We start from the raw sequence: 11,807 nt of genomic DNA, 5'->3' as shown, positions 1-11,807 counted from the left end.
TTTATCTTTATTTTGTTTTATTTATATATTTATTTTTTAATCAGTTTCAAAATTATTTTTAATGTTGGCTCTAAAGAATTACACATTTTTTTAAAATTCTGATTACTGAATAAAAAGATAAAAAATTTTAAAAATTAAATAGATTCTTTAACTTAAGAAAAATGTATGACCTTCATTAAAAAAAAATATTTTAATTGGTAATAAATACCATGTTTCCTAACTTTTTTAAACTTTAAATATTAATCCAGAAAATCATTTTCTATATTTACTAAAGCAGCTTCCTCATATATATTACTATTCTAAAAGAAAATTTGTGTTTTACAAAGTCATAGAAATTTTTAAATGTATGAATTTATTTAAGAATACTTATAGCTCTACATAATTTTTCTTGAAACCTTCCAAGTTTATATTGGTATATACTTTAGTCTACATAATTCATACAAAACTTTGTAGCCAAAACAAGCTTTAAAAAAAAAAACTTCTCTACAATTTATTTCAAAATAATGTTTGAAAATTCTTGGCACCTTAACCAGAATACATCTAGTATTTAAATAGTAAAACATCAATGTTTTATGGAAAATATTAATTAATTTATTGTTTCAATTTCACCTAAGACACCAGTGTAGCCGGTATTGTTTAGATCACGAAATTGAGTTCTCAAGTGGTAAGATTAAAAAGCCTACCATTAGCAAAATATCTTTAAAAATCATTTCGCATTGTAGTTCTGACCATTGGAAACTACCTTAGTACTGCTGTTCTGTTGATATAGGCAAGCAAACAATAGAAAAAAAAAAAAACAAAGCTTATCTAAAGAAAAGAACTTCTAATTACAGCCAGATAAGATTTATCTGAAAATGGCAGGGGGTCCGCTGAAATATGAAAATTGAATACAATTAAAATGTCTTCGATAAGCCAGTTTATTCAATCGGTTAATTTGAATAAAAAATCACATCTTCCCTCAACGCTGTTTAATAGGCCTATGTCTATTTAGTACTATTATTGGACTACCTAAACCCAAAAATTTGAAAACATTTTTCACTTGAATATTCATGACTGGTTATTGAGCCCAAATCACAGATGAATCCATACTAATGCAGAAGCAGCTTATTGAAATATCCACAAACGAAGAACTTAAACCAATGTTTAAACAAGGATATTAGATCTACACATTCTGGTTACAAAAACATTCCATAATTATGTAGCTTTTTTACTTAGGGTCCGTGGGCAAGTTTTGGACTATATAAAGCAGCGGTTCTCAACCTTTTAAGCACGGCGACCCCTTTTACAATCTCCAACTCTGCCGCGACCCCACCTCTCACACACACATACAGCAATAGAAGAATAAAAAATAACAATCCATATTTTTTATGGTCTTAGGCGACCCCTGGTAAATCGTCAATCGACCCCCAAGGGGGTCGCCTAAGACCATAAAAAATATGGATTGTTATAAAGGGGTCGCGATCCACAGGTTGAGAACCCCTGATATAAAGGGTCCCAGAGAAGAAAGAAAATTTGAGAACCTCTGATACAGATATTGTGGATGATGAAGTAGGCCTATTCTTGGCTTCTCAGACCCAGTGCAACCTACATGTTCTATCCTGTCTACATATTGAATTTAAAATATATAATACTTTGAAAAATACATGAGTTCTTTTCTAACCCGTAACAATCAAGACGACAGTCCAAGGTGGAATGTGATCTAAAAACTCAACAACCATATAGGCCTAATCCTCTCTGCCTTTATACAAAATACAGACGTGTATGGGTCCAAAGTGTTGATGATATTATTGTAGTCCTACTAGCTGTTGTGTTAGTCGACAGCATGATACCGTATTTATAAGATGCGGAGATATATGGGCCTAAATATAATCATTATTACCGGTACATAGATCTAGTTAATATTCATCTCTGTGGCATTTTACGTCTCGAGAGATGATCTTTTCCCTTTGTAACTTCTTGTGTGACTAATGAGGCCAATCCTTGATACACCGCTGCGGTCACAGGTTGGGCAAATGTAATCACCAGGCGCCCGAAGCAGGACGATATCTCGCGCCAAAACGTCCCGGCGCCAAAACGTCACGTACCGCTAGGCGCCGTTGCATCTTCACCCTTCTTTCTACTACTGTTGTGTATCTGCTATCCAGGACCCTTCATTTATGTTCGCTCTCCACGTGGATCTATCCAGTGCCACTTTTCCCAGCTGCGAGTGTCGATTTTGAAGAGCTCATGTCGCGTTTGCATACATCCGTATACTGTAAAAGTGTGCGACCTGCGGCTCTCCTGCCTTCTGTTAGATCACCATACAGAATGTGTCCTGTGGAAGTTGACTTTCTGGCATTCTATGAACGTGGCCAAGCCAGCCAAGGCGTCTGCTGCAGATAATATTCATAAGTAATCAATAAAATAAGTGTTATGAAAATATGGTTCAGTGTGAGCCTAACCCAAGAATTGTATATTGTCGAATCACATTTGATCCTTATTGTATATAACGCATTGAATTAAATAAGTAATTGCACCTTCACTCGTCATTACGGTAATTAATTTTTACGCTTAGGAAAGAATAGGTGTAAGTGTCTTTCAGGACCCGGTACCATAATGAGATGTATATTGATAGATGCATTTATTCCAACAGACAATCTGGTGTACGGTACCTAATCTTATGCAGCCCCCATCGTAACAGCCTTTTTTATGGTTAGCATCAGTAACTGGTATATAATGTAGAAAAACGAATGACTCCTCGTGCAGCTTGCCCCCCTCCCCGGCCTAGCTAAGCAGGGGTAACCGGGTGATGAATGAAGAAGCAATGACCAAACAAAACGGATGTAATTATTATTTGATCATCTAATTGACGGTGAACATACGGACAAAGAGGTTGGTGAATGGCCAATGTCTCTTTCCAGGCCTCTAGATGAGGTCTTTCTTGTTGTCACGTTTAAATGGGCTTTTTGTCGTGGTAGGACATTAGTAGTAAATAACCCTAACCACTTTCTATCAAAGCTTATTATGTGCACGTCGCATGCATTCTTACATTTTGAAATAAAAATAAACAAAATTTGGTAAATTGTTAGTAGCTCGTAGCCTACTACCGAAAGCACATAATACTGTAGTGTATTTATTTTCCTATAGTTTTTTTTTTTTTTGGGGGGGGGGGGGGGATTTTTTTTAAATGTAAGAAAGTAAAAAAAATATACAAAATATTCACCCCCTTCCTTAATTAGCCTCAAGTGCTTTAACAAATAATAGTAAATAGTTTTCAAATGATGTATTAGAACCAACATAATATATTTTCATAAAAAATTTTAAAAACAAAAAGATATGCCTACAAAGTAGCTGCTGCTAGTGACCTTTGCAAGCTGCAAAACATCATGGAATAGGATTTTCAATATGTTTTTATAGTTTTTTAGATCAAACCATAGCAGGCGGACGGACGTACAGACAGACCACTCAAATATACTCATAGGCCTAATAGCGGCTTAAAATTTTCCCCTTTCGGCGGCCGCTATATATATAGGCCTAATGGGGAAAAATACTCCCTTCGGGTCTTCCTTAAGCCTAATCAGCATAAATCCACGACGTATGTTATGTAGTTTATCAGGGGGGAAAAATGAAAAGCTTGTAAAATGATATGATTTTTGTTTAAATTGATTATTAAAGATCTGTGATAATACCGTTAAGAGTTAACGTTAAGAGTGCGAATAGCTCGAGAACAAAATACCGGTATGTCGAAATAGTCAAATACTTGTACCTAGTTGTGGCAATAGCCAACAAATTATAATTATTTTCCTTATCCTTGGTACATAGATTCTAGATCTATCTAGATCAAAATATACTAAAAATTTAATCGAAGAAATTAAAAAAAAAAGAACACCATATTTGGTTATTTAATAGATAGAACAAGTGCACATGATCTAGTTCTGTGTAAAACATGAATAAGAAACGAAGGATATTTCGTTAAGTGCTTTCATTTTACAATGTGAGAATCATTTTTATTATAAACCACCATGTCTATTTTTAGATCTGCAAGCAAGGCTATTTAATTTTGTCTAAATATAGATATAGATCTTGTCTAGATTGCATTTTATAATTTCATATCAAACGACACCGTCCGATAATTTTTTCAATCTAGATCTATATAGAATATAGATGTATGTGATCTGGGCTCTGGGTAATTAAGCTAGACTCTAGTTAAGTTAGCAAATGCTCTGTGAGGGCCTACTCAGAATAGCCAATAAGTAGATTTATCAATTGCAGTGGCACTTTATTACTTTATAGATACTTCAGCTCATTGAGGGCCATGGCCTATACCTGCTTCAACACACTTTTCCATATAGAACTATCTTGTGTTTTTCGTCTCCAAGCCCGAATTTAACTCTGAATTGTTGCAGCTCTGCCTTTTTACCATCTAGAAATATAAAGCATCGTATTCGTGGTCTGCCTTTGGGGCCCCTGCCTTTTGTTTTTTACCGGTAGGCCTTTACTAGATTTGTAGATTGATAAAATATTATTTTAATAATAAATGTAATTACCTCCATATTTTCCCCAATGATTGTAAAAAATTGTATAGTAAACCCTTGTGGTCACTTGTAGAATATATATTTGACTGGATGATATGCTAACCGATATTAGGAGTGATGCATGGTTATGTGTGATAGTGCGTTATCCGAAGCTAATCTGCAAAGATTTTAAAGCATAATGCAAGGGGAATAACCATATTTATATTATTATAGTATAATTTGCTCATTGTCAAACAGAATTTTTTGTAGCATAATATTGAATCATCTGTGACATTCATATAGGCTCTAGCTAGATCTAGAATATATTCTTCAATTTAATCCCACGCATAGATCTATTACGCTGTCAGATAAAATAAAAAAAAAAATGTAGGCCTGTATGCGAAAATATATAAATGACCATTATGACCTATACATATTAAACAAAAAATAGTATTTTAAAATACTTTTCAGATTACAATAGCTGTAGGGTAACCGTATTACACACATGTACTTTATTCATTTTTTTTCTTTACAAGAAGTAAATTTTTAAATAAAAAAAATAATTTTAGTAATCCAGGCACATAGCATTCTTACAGAACAAACATTCAAACAAATTGAAAACTATTGGAAGTTACGAATTCTGAAATAAATGAATAAAACAAAACATTATTATCCATAATTCACCATCAAGCTAGAGATCAAATAAAAAAAAATGTTTTAAATATTCTCAAAAGTCCACGCACCACAAGGTGACTTCATTGTACATATGGATAGATAAGTAATTCTACAACTACAATCAAAAGCTTTTCTACTTTACTTTGAAGACTACTATAAATCTTCTGGGATCACTCAATATGAGTTCGGTAAGGTATGCAAAATTAACCCCAATTAATTAAGAGCTATTTGGCTTATTATAATTTATTACGTTTTATTACATCCACGTAGCGGAGGTGGGGGCGACCAGTTTTTCTTGTGCCAGACGCGAGTGGCCCGTAAAAAAATAACTTTCGGGATGCGATTTTCCTCAATCCGGATTCGGATGAATCTATAAAGGGACCTACAACAACGTTTCAAGTCCTATAGATTCAGTCACATACGAATTCTTATGGCTTTAATGGAGCTGTCGCATGATCTCGAGTTGCTTAAACCATAGCAATGAGATGATTGTAATCTAAATGCAAAAGAATTTTTAAAAAGAAGGAGCAGGAAATAAGTAGATAAAAAGCTGGATTCTGGAGCACGAAAAAAAAAATGTAGTAAAATAACCCTGAATGCTTTCTCACAAGCACTAGAGATTCACCAAACTTATGATGACAACATTTATGAATTAACAGGCTCAACGCCACAAGACGACAAAGTTAGACTCTATATACTTAAGTTAAGCTACTGAACGTAAGGATATCCAATGACCTTCCAACAAGTGGACATGTTCTTTGATGTTTGTGGCTAGCTCTAGGGTGCAGACAGTCAAACTAAGTTTCCGAATTAATTTGAAAGCAATATATGTGACTAAGTTAAAGTTCTCCTTCAGACCTTGCAATCTAAAGGGCAGCTGATGTTAAGAATCATCTGTTTCTTTGGCCGTGGTCAGCACAACCACCAACTGCCTTTACTTTCCCCTACTAAATCAGGCAGAGTTGGGTGGACTTAGGGTCGCCCTAAGAATCCCGAAATTCAAAATCAAAGTTTTTACTGAGATTCGTGCCCATGACGGTCCAGCACCCCAGGTTCGACAGCCAAGCGCTTAACCACTCAGCCGCCGCGCCCCTCAGGGCCCAGTCTTACGGGTAATTAAATAATGGAGGATGTAGAGTTGTATTTTGAAATTGAAGTCCATATGCCTGAGAAAATGTATCATAAACAAAATACAAATACAAAAACAAAATTTAATAAAATACCTCAGAAAGACACAAAGATAAAGGCACATTCCTCATCCCATATGCTAGGACAAATTTGTACAAATACTCCTTTTTCCATAGTGCTATTAGATCATGGAATGGGTTGGCTGAGCTAGCCAGGAAAACCAGTGACTTGGCAGAATTTAAGTAATTGGTTAATATGCATGACTGAATGCATGACGCGTAGGACGTAATCATCTTTTTTGAATTAACGTCTGTATTATATAAGATAAGATACGATAAACAATTATCTTCAGATACTTTGAATGTGAATGTCAAGTACATGTATATGTTAATGCATATGGTAGCATGCATTTCTTCACATTAAGAGATTCTCCATTCCAAGTTATAATTTATCCATTTAGTAATAGATAGTAATTAGGTTGTTTCAAAATGAAACAAAATCATCTAATCAATTATTCATAGCTAACTACTTGCGATACATTTTAAAACTTAACACGATGCTTTTGAGGACAGTTATATTTGGAGGCCCATCATATGGCATACAATTTAGGGGCCGGATTGAGTAAAATACCTGGGATGATAGTAACACCCAGTCCGCATCTGATACTATCTACTTCTAAAAACTATTTGAGCTTATCACGAGCTTCACGAATCTGCCAAGTAAATGTGTAAAGCTCATTTGTTTAAATTTGTATGTATGTATGAACGAGTAGATCAATACTTGAATCAGTGTGGGACATAGGACAAGATATAAAAAAATTTAAAGGAACGTCTATTTACTCTATTAGGTCCTATATAATAATTAGAATATCAGCAGAGAAAAAGTAAGGAATACAACCTTATTTGTCTTAGAAAAAGTTTACATTTATATTGGTTGTCTACCGTTAACTAGCTTTCCCCACTAGACTTGAAATAAATGTCCGGGGAGAATTATAGGCGCCAAGCATTATTTTCGGTATTAAAAACTAAAAACAAATAATTTCTGAGGTATCGAGAGTGCAGCATTATTGAGCTACTCTTTTATATGAAAAAATGTAGGTCAAAAACTAAATTTTCTATTAAATGCACCTTATTAGTGGAACCCAGCAACTGGTAGAAAATGGTACCTATAATTGTTTTTTTTTTATTGGGCGGGGCCGCATAACCATTTTTGCTACGTTCACGAAATTGAGTAATTGTAGCTATGTTTTTCCTTTTATTGAAAAAACTCATGTTGTGGTATTGGGTGATTGTAATTTGCTTTAGATTTCTGATTGAAAAGTCTAAACCATCTGGAGGGGAGGTTTTTAATTCAAAACCCACATTGCCTAGTTTAGTTAGTTTTATGTTGAAGATGGGTGTTTTAAACCTCAAAACCTGCTGGACGGGGGAGGTGTTAACTCAAAACTCTCTGGTTAGGGTTTTAATCTTAAGATCCTCTGGAAGGGGAGGTTAAAATTCAAACCCCTGCTTGGCTAATAGAATTCGGTGACTCGTTTGCTTTAGTTTTGAAGAGGGAGTTTTTAGCGTCAAAATATCTGGAGAGGGGGGGGGGTAAACCCAACCCTTTGCTTACGCTCATGGACTTTGGTGACTGTCGTTTGCTTTACCTTTTCGTTTTTGAAGGTGTGTGTGTGTGTGTGTGGGGGGGGGTAACCTAAATTCCCTTGGAGGGGATTTTAAACTCCAAACCCCATTAGCTGCGGTAGGGCAAGTGGTGGTTTACATTTAAATCTCACATATAAAAAAACAAAAACAGTCACAAAGTTCCAACCCCACCCGCAGGAGGTGATTTCATTGGGCACCCACCCACCCACCCCCTGCTACGCCCATGCAATAATATTTATATAGCCCACCCTATCTAAGTCAAATAAGTTTTAGAATGTGCTATAATATGAGTAGTTAATTAAATTAGTTTTTTTTTGTTTTTTTTTTTGGGGGGGGGGGTAAATGCAAGTCGTACAACTAATTCTATCTCATTCAACGTCCCAGCTCGATCTCATGCTCTCTTCAACGTCCCAGCTCGATCTCATGCTCTCTTCAACGTCCCAGCTCGATCTCATGCTCTCTTCAACGTCCCAGCTCGATCTCATGCTCTCTTCAACGTCCCAGCTCGATCTCATGCTCTCTTCAACGTCCCAGCTCGATCTCATGCTCTCTTCAACGTCCCAGCTCGATCTCATGCTCTCTTCAACGTCCCAGCTCGATCTCATGCTCTCTTCAACGTCCCAGCTCGATCTCATGCTCTCTTCAACGTCCCAGCTCGATCTCATGCTCTTCTTCAACGTCCCAGCTCGATGACATTCAGATAGCTGTACATGTAGGCCTACTCTGAAAACACGTGAAACATAAATTAGGCCTACACGCAGGCAGGGGCGTAACTAGGGATTTGGGGGCCCGGGGGGATTGACCTCTTTGGGGGCCCCTTGCATTTTGACATTCGACATATGACATGAGATTATGTACGCAAATCAAATTGGTTCAGTATATCAGTAAACTTAACAAAAAAATAATCATGAAGACTCTTTTAATGAATATTGCCGTTGTTTATTAGTTAAATAATGCACAAGTGACAACTCTGAATTGATATCGCTTCACGTAGTGCATTCTGTGCAGCAAAGACATCTATAACAACATCTACATCGATACTTTCTAGTATTTGTGACTTCACTGACAATAAAGCCATGATAAGCCTTTCTTGCGTCATTGTGCTCCTGAGATAGTTTTTGATGAACTTGAGCTTTGAGAATGATCTCTCACATAACGTAATGGAAGTGGCCTGCGTTAGCGGTATTCGGAGGAGGTTGCAAAGTTTGAGCACACGTAATTACCATATGAAGCCTTTTTCTTAATATGTCTATTGGTGATTGTATTACTGGTTTGTTGATGAAAAGTGCTCGTGCATCAATGACATCATTGAAAAAGCGATTTTCCATTTATTTCATCATACAAACAGGAAAAGTAGCACAGTTTGTCATAAGCGTGTCTTCATCTAACAGGTGTCTTGGTTCAAGAAGAAACACAAAGGTATCCATTTTCTTTCCACCCTTTGGAATCTGCCCTTCATCTCCATATGAAATTTGTCCAGCACTTCTGTCGCAACACGTTTGAATTGCAGTTCTATTGACAGTCCTACATTAGAACTCAACTTCCCATCAAGTCTTTTCTTTCTTCTGGTTGTTTTGATTACAGGGAATCCATAGTATTCACTACCTTCTTTTGCTTTTTCGAGGGATTGGGTTTTTGTCAGTTTCTCATCATTTTGCAGAAAGCATGAAAGGGTACTCATTTCTTTAGCAGCTTCCCGTATATGCATTCCAGACTTTTGTAGTTTCTTCTGAAGTATATTAATTGGGCTCAGGAGCTTTGACCAGAATTCAAGATAGGCAAAAAATTCTTAATTTTCCACTGCATGAAGAAGATTCTGTTCTAATATTGTATGGTATTACGTCATTGTTGGTTGTTTATGTTTTGTGCGAAAGCAAAAATATTCAGAGCATATAAAAGTGGGAAAGATCCATACCTCGTTATGCTTGAGTATAGAAATACTCCGATAAGTGGACTGCCGTATTCACCATCACAACTGCTGACGATTAGAAGACTCAGGGAATCATTCCAACTCATCCCAAACTATTGAAACCATCGGTAGCTGAAAATGCAGAGACATTACTCAACGACAGATGAATAGCAAAGTGAAATACGATGCAATAGCTAGACTACCTAAAGATTATTCTGTCGGAGAGTTCGTCTAGTTCAAACATGGCAGAAAGCAGTTGTCATAAAAAAAACATTCAGCACCCAGATCTTATATCATAAAGACAAACGATGGTAAAACATACAGAAGAAATCAACGCTTTTTGAATAAGAGTTTCGATGAAGACATCTCTGGGTACTATGATACCGATGAAGACAATAAACTGCAAAATGTTGGAACAAACGAAACAGACAGTTATAGACCGATGTCTAGAGAACTTGTTGTGCCAGTCAAGACAACCAGAAGTGGACGAATAGTTAAAGTTCTTAGTAGACAGAGCCGGCCTTAGGCCTCTGCAGCCTATGCGGTCGCAGTGGGACCCGCGCTTTCATAGGCCCCGCGCTAATTCTAAGTATTAAATTAAACCATTATAACGTAAATAAATTAACATTGTTTTCGCGACCTCCTGATTTTCCAGGGCCTCCAGGAAATCTCATGAAAAGGTAAAATATTCGATAAAGTCGAACTTTTTTTGAATTTATTTAGATATCCTGAAGAATAGACCAAATTGACATTTTGGGGTGTCAATAAATAAAAAGTGGCATTGCGAGCTTTCATTTGATGAAAATTTATTGTAAAGACGAAAGTATGCCTATTTTCAAAATAAAAAAAAAATAATTTTGACATTATGCTTATCCCTACCCAGACTAGGCCCCGCGCGATCCGTTTCGCATAGGGCCCCTCAAATGCTAGGGCCGGCCCTGCTAGTAGATATCACTCTTAAGAACTTTAAAAGAAAGGGTGTGATAATAACTTCAAAAGGAAGGATGTGCTAATATTATATGATATTACGTCATTGTTTGTTGTTTATGTTTTGTGCGAAAGCAAAAGGATTAGATGGAAATAAAAAAGGAGTTTCCATTGAATGGAGGAAAGATAAATAGATGGTTAATAACTCGAGTGTGAAGTTTAATTCTGAAATTATAGACGCCAAACCCGAATAATGGACTATTTTAGCATTATTAAGAATAACTTTTAGATCTGTTATACTCGATTCTGTAAATTTTGGTTCAAGGTTAATTAGTGTAATCACACAATACTCGCCATTTAGATCTATTATTAGTAAAGGTAACAAGATAACTGGAATTCGCTGTATATCATGCAAAACATATCATGTAAAACTAACTTTAAAAAAAAAATTTGATCTCTGTGGGAAAAAATATTTTTAAAAACAAAGTCAACGTACTGATAGATCTAGATCTAGGTTTAGTCTTTGTGATAAATTTAATCTATAAATGTTGAAAAACAAGATTACAAAGAGAGTTTGTGTTACACAAACTCAGAGGCGGCCCCCGTCGAAGTCGGATCCCTGTCGGATCTGCATATTCGCAAATAATATTCAAGAAGTGATTTAATTTTGATGTAAAATGTTTTACATGTTTCGGATGTTCCTTCAGAGTTGAAGATAATTACTTCCTAGTCCAAACCTCCCGCAGGACGACGGGGGATGGGAGCGGGCAGGGTTTGAACCCTGGACCATCCATAAATCTGAACGACAGTTTAGCGCGAAAACCGCACGACCAGGCAGCCATCCGATGGTCAAAAGTAATAATGTTTCAAAGATTCATTTGCCGTAAATTTAAATTTAAATTAAATAAAAAAATAGTATACTAGTTTTAGTATATTAAAACATTACAATATTGATCTAAACGTTTGGAAATGAAAGTCTACACTTTTTTTTTACACTTTAAGTTTAGAAATTGAAATTCTACATCTTAA

Source organism: Biomphalaria glabrata, chromosome 1 (genome assembly GCF_947242115.1).
Source record: "Biomphalaria glabrata chromosome 1, xgBioGlab47.1, whole genome shotgun sequence".
NCBI classification, from domain to species: Eukaryota; Metazoa; Mollusca; class Gastropoda; family Planorbidae; genus Biomphalaria; species Biomphalaria glabrata.
Note: the sequence above shows the minus strand (reverse complement) of the source record.